Source organism: Gossypium raimondii, chromosome 3 (assembly GCF_025698545.1).
Source record: "Gossypium raimondii isolate GPD5lz chromosome 3, ASM2569854v1, whole genome shotgun sequence".
Taxonomy (NCBI): domain Eukaryota; kingdom Viridiplantae; phylum Streptophyta; class Magnoliopsida; order Malvales; family Malvaceae; genus Gossypium; species Gossypium raimondii.
This window is the reverse complement of record NC_068567.1, coordinates 6,418,413-6,426,540: the sequence shown is the minus strand read 5'-3', so window position 1 is coordinate 6,426,540 and position 8,128 is coordinate 6,418,413. Positions and strand designations below refer to the sequence as shown.

The following is an 8,128-nucleotide window of genomic DNA, read 5'->3' as shown; positions in this document are numbered from 1 at the left end:
TAGTTTATCAGCCTCGAGCTTCTGAACATCCGCATCTAGCCTCAAATTCACCTTTTCTTCCTCCATCTACTCGATTTTCCTCTCTAATTCTGTATTTCTCCTTTCAAAGTCTTGCTTTATGATTTCCAGCTCAGTAGGGACAACACGCAAATACTCCTCTATTGACTGGCTATTTTCTAAACCCGGCCCAGGAATGTTATCGTTAATCCTCTTAGCCCACCATTTACCATATTCGAAAGTTGTCATCGGGCCCGCAGCTAATCCCTTCATTCGACGAGTCTTATTCCATGCACTGACCATCTCACGAACTCTCCTCTTGTAACCATCGCCTCTATACGAGAACTCACACTCGGCCAATCCCTGAGTTGCAGGCACGAACTGTCTTGACCTGTATTGCCTAAGTACTAGCACGGTGCGTAACCAATAGCTCCCCAAATCCCAATCAAAGGAACCCAGTCGAAATCCCCACATCGATATAGGATCTCACCTGGAAGTAACCATGGGGCTCTCCACTCGATATCGCCCTCCTGTAAATTTTGAAAAATAGCCATCCATTTCTCTTCCGAGATGTCATCCCTCCTCGGTGTAGCCACTATCTCTTTCAATGGTGAATAATTATCAGAGAAGACCCGATATGAAACCTTATCGATCTTCCAAAAATGACTATGGAACCATGCAAGTAAAAGCTGGGCACATCCAATGAACCTACCCTCTCCCGCTCTCTGGCATACATTCAGTGACCTGAAGGTTTCTGCCAAAATTACCGGGACTGGTGTAACTCTCTTTTCAAGCCGATCAAATAAGTCAGTAACTGCCTCGTCAACATGCCCCAAAATTTTAGGGAACATAACCAAACCATATATACTTAAGGCAAAAGACATCTACCTTCTTCCTTGCATCTGGGTGCGCTAGAATGAGATCCTTCAAAATTTTCCAGGGAATACACTTGCTATCTCCCTTTTGCCTGATCCGAGCTGTGACCCACTGCTCACTCATCCCCGTTATATTCATCAACCTCTTCAAAAAGGTCGGTGCATTTACAGCCTTCGAATAAACCTTATCCACATGAATTTTCGAACACCGAAGTAAAGCCATGTATTCTTCTATTGTAGGCACCAAATCAACCCTCCCAAACGTGAAACAACTATAAGCGGGGTTCCAAAATTGTGCGAGAGCCCGAAAGAGTCGCTTATCCACCTTCATATCAAGCAAATAAGGCAAATCCCCGTAATTTAAATAAAATAATTGTCTAACCTCATCATTACACTGCTCCCAAATTTCTTTCAACTCATGCAAGTTGTTCTGGGTTACGCTGACACGGGTGAAGTCCCACAATTCAGATATGTACCCCTCGGCCAAACTATCACATTTCTCGCACTGTGTGATTTCAGCCCAAGTTCGGACAGCCGCATTATCTTCCACGCTATCAAGAAACCTATTTCCCATGATAAGCCTTCTATCTAGCAATCGAATACGAACCAATGCCTTTCTATAATGAGATGCCATGTAATTGAAATGTCATGCAATCAAAGTAAAACACAAAAAAGTCAGTAACAATTAAATATAATACAACCAAAAATAATAAAAACTCCTAATTAGGCATTTACTAAGGTTAAGAGTAATTCTACCTAAGGTGAGTTCTTATGGTTCACTATATGTGGTTTGGTTTCTAGAGTGCAGTACCGAACCAATGATTTCTCGATCCTCACCCATTATAGGCTCATATAGACCGAGTTCGGTTCAGGGAATACATTTCCTATGGTGCATGGAGATGAAAATCTCACGAAGACATAGGTGATGTATCCCGAAAGTGATCCACTATCCTGCACGGAGGTGAAAACCTCACGAAGGAGTAGCTTCTCACTCCCACTTAGAGGGGTAAAAATGACCGACGTTATGAGATGCAAAATGCAAATAAGATAACAGACTTAAACCAAACAAGCAAACAATGAAAATCAATGAGTGCAAAGGAAAATTGTGATAAAAAAACTTTAATTTTCGACAAAAAGACACCAAATAATCAATTTGTGGCTCGACTCTCGAAGTCCCCAGTGGAGTCGCCAAGCTGTCGAAACCATTTTTTTGAAAACAAAAATTAGTTATCGACTTTAAAAATAAAAAATTTGGAGTCGCCACCGATCCATGATTTAGGTGTGACCGGCTCACCTTAAAAAACAAATTTGGTCTACGAAATTTGAGAAAACGGGTTCGGGAGTCAGTTACGCACGAGGAAGGATTAGCACCCTCGTAACGCCCAAAAATCGGTACCAAATTGATTATCTAATGTCTTGGTGTCGAAAATTAAAAAGATTTTATTAAACTCAAATGTTGAAATCTGAAAAGGATAATCAATTATGCAAGTCATGCGAAGAAATTGAGACCCAATACGTTAGGGTACAATTTCTCAAAATCCCCGAATTTTGAAAATCACTTTTCAACTAATTTTCAAAGAAACTCTTCTTTTCGAGAAAATAATATGTCATGCCCAATGCGTTAGGACATAACATATCGAATTCCCGAAAATGATTTTTGTTTATATTTTAAATAACGTATATTCTCGGTTATTTGGAATTAACGAAGAAAATCGGAACCCAATACGTTAGGGCTCAATTTTCCTCGAAAATCCCTAACCTTGAATATCGTTTTTATATTGAAAACCTTTGAATCATATAAAATTGATTTTAATGCTTTGACAAAATCAAAATGTATCTGAAAAAATATGTTAAAAATGTAAATGCGATGTGAAACAAATAATTCAATTTAAATTATGTGTATACAAAAGTTATGAAAATAAAATATAAAATTTGTACATGTATTTATAAAAGTAAAAATATATATATAAAAATGTTAATAAATTTTGAAAGCATGTATATGTACGTATATATAAAACGAATGTGAAAAATGTATTTATAATAGTTTTGAATAACATGTATATATATTATAAAAACATATATAAATGTATGCATTAAAAAAATATGGGAAATGTATGAATATTATAAAACATAAACGTATAGACATATATATATATAAAAGTATGAAAATAAAATAATAGTAAAATATAAGAGATATATATATATATATATGTATTTGAATCCATTTAAAATATATATATATATATATATATATAAATATAATGTATAAGCATATAAAAATTGTAACATACGAAAACATTCAAATGTTATAAAATATAATGTATATTATATACATATGTAACAACAAAATCTACGAAAGCAGAATAATAATAAAATATATATAATATGTATATGTATCTAAAACATTTGAAATAAATACATATATATTAACATTATATATAGATATAATAATAATATAATATAATAATGACAAAAGGGGCCAATTTAAAACTTAAAACAATGACTTGGGGCAAATCCGCAATTACAATAACAAAATTGGAGCAAATTAAAATACGCGCAATGGGAGGAGGACCAAAAGGGAAATTTTTCCAAACCTCCCACACACTGCGTTGAAATGGGATTAAAATAAAACAATTTCAGTATTTCATAGCAAAATTTAAAAACCAAAAATCATAATTTTGAAATGATGGAAAAATGAAAATGACTAAAAAGGTAAATAGCCCATTAATAAAACCCCATTTCAAATTCTAATCAAAACCCCAAAAGTCATTCCCTTTCTCTGCCATTTGAAGTTGCCGTAGCTTCCTCTCTTCTCAACCATGCAAGCCCCATTTCCGACCAGCAACGGCGATGTGAGGGCACTCCGACGACACCACAACGGTAAGTCTCCTTTCCTCTACCCCTTTTGTTTATTTTATTTTTTTTATAAAATACCAGAATGAAAGGGGAGAGAAAAAAAAACAAATAGCAAAAATAAACCCAAAGAACAAACCTTCAAAATTGTTTCTTCTTCCTCTGGTATTCCTTTCTCAGTTCTCAGTAAAAATTTGCTAACTTCCTATCCTCCCTTTCTTTCTTTTTTTTCTTAATTTTTGTAACCCCCAAATCGGTTTTACAAATTCCTTTTTATACCCCCAAAACAACAATCAAAAACATCATTTGTGCTGTGGTTCGATAATTTGATTTTGTTGCAGGTGGGTACTGGAAGAGGCATGCGCGACGTGGGCAGTTGCTATGCGTTCGTGCATGGAGATAGTTGCTGCGACGTGGGACAATGGTGGCGTCGATCTGCTGCTAACTGTTAGTGTTTCTGCTGTTTGTTTTCTTGGTGTAATGGGCTGTAACTGGGTTTAATTATTTGGGCTTGTAGTTTTTTGGTTTGGTGTATTGGGTCATTGGGTTTTAGGATTTTGGGCCCCGGGCAATAATTGGGTATTACAATATATATAACCTCATACTTTAGATTCCACTACTAATATCATAAGATTCAACTTATAATATACTATGTACCTTTAACATTCGAATTCCACATATACCTATATAATTTCATATACCATTTCAATACAAAATCTTATACATGTACATATATACATATTCGAATCTAACAAACATATATATTATTCTATACTTATATTCAAACAAGGACTTATACCTGTATACTCATACATATTCAATTTAAAATATATATATGTATAAATATAATTTCATACTTATACTCAATATAAATATTTATTCATAAGTACCCATACTTATTCACTCCAACTTATACCACTATTTTATACTAAATTCACACATTATTCACCCACACATGCATATGTTCGAGTATATCTCATACCTTTGTAATTTCATACCTAAATTCAATACAACAAATTTTACATGTATATACATGTATATTCGAATATAATTCATACATATATGTTCATACCTAAATTTATTACAAGGACATTTATATGCATATTTGCATATTCATAGTCATTCGAATCTAATATATATATGTATACATAATTTCATACTTTCAATTCCAATTTTATACTTTTAAATTTAACTCAACACAAATACCATTGATATACATACTCATATGCTGATTTAATAAAATTAAATAGCTAATAGACTTACCTCGGATATCAGCGGACACAATCGACTATTCAACTACTTTCGTTTTCCCCCGATCCAAACCGTTTTCTTCGTTTCTTGATCTAAACATATTCAAATTTAATTCTTTTATTCATCAAAACATTCAATTAAATCCAAAAATACACAAATGGGCAAATTACCATTTTGCCCCTAACATTTTACACTTTTTGCAATTTAGTCATTTTTACACAAAACACAAACTACACAAAATTTGCCCACACTAAGCTAGGGCCGAATGTTCCTTATCTTTATACAAGTCCACACATTTCATTTATTTCACATTTAAAGCCCTTAAAAATTTATTTTCACAATTTAGCTCTTAATTTCTCAAATTCATTAAAAATTCAAAGACAAAACATGTTAATCTATCACATATCTTTCATTTTTCATCATCAACTATCACAAAGTCCAAGCATTCATCAATGGCACATTTCAAAATCATCAACAATTCACAAAATTAAAACATGGGTTTAGAAGAACACAAAGCAACGATCTCAAAAACGTAAAAATTATTAAAAACCGAACAAAGAACTAACCTCAATCAAGCTTTTATATGACCGAATGTAGCTAGGTTTTCTTTCTTTTTCTTTTGTTTAATTTCGGCTAGTGAAGAAGATGATAACCTTCAATTTTTCTTTGTTTTTAATTAACATATATTAGTTTGTTTTATTTATTTACCTTATTAACCTTTAAATAATAATTTATATTTCATATAACATAAGGATATAATTGTCCATAGCCACCCACTATCATTTCAAATGGTCTAATTGACATTTAAGACCCCCATTTTTAAAAGACAACAACAATTAGGTATTTTTAGATTTAACCCCTAAATTTTCATTTTACGCAATTAAACCCTTTTTATCGAATTGAACATTCAAACGATTGAATTTCCACACGAATTTTTCACACATATAACTTAACATTTAATAGACACTAAAAATAATATTAAAATATTTTTTTGATTCGGATTTGTGGTCCCGAAACCACTATTCCGATTAGGGTCAAAACCGGGTTGTTACAATACCTTTCCATAATTTATTCACGTATCATTTAAACAATGCCACTATCCATTCCACAATCAATTTATGAGTATATAACTCGCGTATTCCTTGTATTTACAACATATTTCACATTCTATTTTCAATTTACTATCTCATATTCTTATTCTTAGCCCAAAGTAGATTTTATAGAACACATAGGATATACGGAACAAATACAGAGGTGCATTGTTATGCACTAATGAACAGAGAGCACTGAAGTGTTATACATAGAGCACAGGTGTGCTAAACAGAGAGCACTGACGTGCTAGTAATCAGAGAGCACCAACATGCTAATAATCAGAGAGCACCAACGTGCTAATAATCAGAGAGCGCGCTAAAGTTCCTTAATGGCATGTCACTAATATCCCAGTAGTTCTAAATTCCATCTACTTGGGCATTAAGGCTGAATTTTGTACATATAAAAAATAATTCAATAATCATATTTGCACAATTTCACATTTACACATATATATTCATAATATATATTCCTCTTTAATTCAACCAATATAATTTCATCACATATCAAGACAATCCATTTCAATTGTAAAAAAAAAAAAAAAAAAAATTCTCACCTTTAATACAACAATTAATAATTAGATTCGGATTATAGAAATACAAACCAGGAATTCCGAGCTATTCAATGTCGACTATATTTTTCCCCTTTTTAGTCGAGAATTCCAGTACGATGCTAGCTACAGAATTAAAACAATTAAAAAATCATCAATACTACACCATTCAATCTCATATTAAATATTTTAATTTTTACTCAATACTTTCCTAAATTCCAATTTAGTCCTTAAACCGAGACTAACTTTTATTCTTAAAACTAATTTCATATTTTCATTCCATTCCCACTTTAAACTAATTTAACTCTCTAATTTCACCATAAATCCCTAATTTTGAAATTCTCTCAATTTAGTCCCTATTAATTCAAAACCTATAATTTATTTTACAAATCAACTATTTACTAACTTCTAACTTGAAATTCAATCAATTTAACCCCTAATTCGTCAATTAATTCAACATAACTCATGTCTAAAAATCAACTATCTTTCAAAATTTCAGCATAAACCATGAAATATTTTGTTCTAGAACTCCAAAACTTAAAATTACAAGAAAATGGATTAAATTGACTTACCAAATTAACTTTGAACCTTGAAACCCCAACTTTTCCTTTTTTTTTCTTTCTTTCTTTCTCCCCTCTTTCTTCTCTTTTCGTTTTTCAATTCTGTTTCAATTCTCTTTTCTATCTTTTATTTCTTTTATAATATAATATAATATATAACTTAACTTTTAAGTAATATTATTATAATATTATAATATATTTTAACTTTAGATTTTTAAAAAATCTACTTATGCTGCCTCAACTTTAGAAAAAGCATAATTTCCTATTTGATCCTTTTAACTTTTCTTTAATCTTTAATTAAACTTTTATCTCTATTGCAATTTAATCCTTTTAATCAATTAACCATCGAGCGTTAAAATTTCTTAACAAAACTTTAATACTACCTAATGACACTCCGTAAATATTTATAAAAATATTTACGGCTCAGTTATAATATCGAGGTCTCGATACCTCGTTTTTAACCCAATTTACCTAATAATTTCTTTTAAATCACAAAATTTACTAATTCAAAAATATTTCTAAAATCACGCTTAACTTATAATTATTAATTAATAAATTTTTCTAACTTTTTCATCGAATTTAGTGATCTCAAATCACTATTCTGACACTACTAAAAATCGAGCTATTACAAGAGCACCTATTTGGGTGACCACTAGGGTTTTGGTGTTACTCTACCTAGGGTAGGCTCTTAGGGCTCATTATTTGTAGTTCGATTCTAAAGTAAGGGTACCTGAACCAACAGATTCCTCGATCCTCACCCATTATAGGCTCATATGGACCGAGTTCGGTTTAGGGGAATACATTTCCCTATGGCTATACGGAGATGAAAACCTCACGAAGACATAGGTACGAATGTATCCCAAAAGTGATCCACTATCTTATATGGAAGTGAAAACCTCACGAAGGAATAGCTTCTCACTCCCACTTAAGAAGGGCAAAATCAAACAGTTATG

General features: G+C 32.0%; 1 long non-coding RNA gene across 1 annotated transcript; it reads right to left on the bottom strand.

Annotated features, from left to right (window-relative positions):
- Positions 1 to 4,771: 4,771 nt before the first annotated feature.
- On the bottom strand, positions 4,772 to 7,235 carry LOC128039673 (uncharacterized). Its single transcript, XR_008194128.1, has 3 exons — positions 7,188 to 7,235; positions 6,670 to 6,741; positions 4,772 to 5,068 (listed from the first exon to the last, which is right to left on the bottom strand). It is a non-coding gene; the product is annotated as an uncharacterized LOC128039673 (long non-coding RNA).
- Between the last annotated feature and the right edge of the window lie 893 nt (positions 7,236 to 8,128).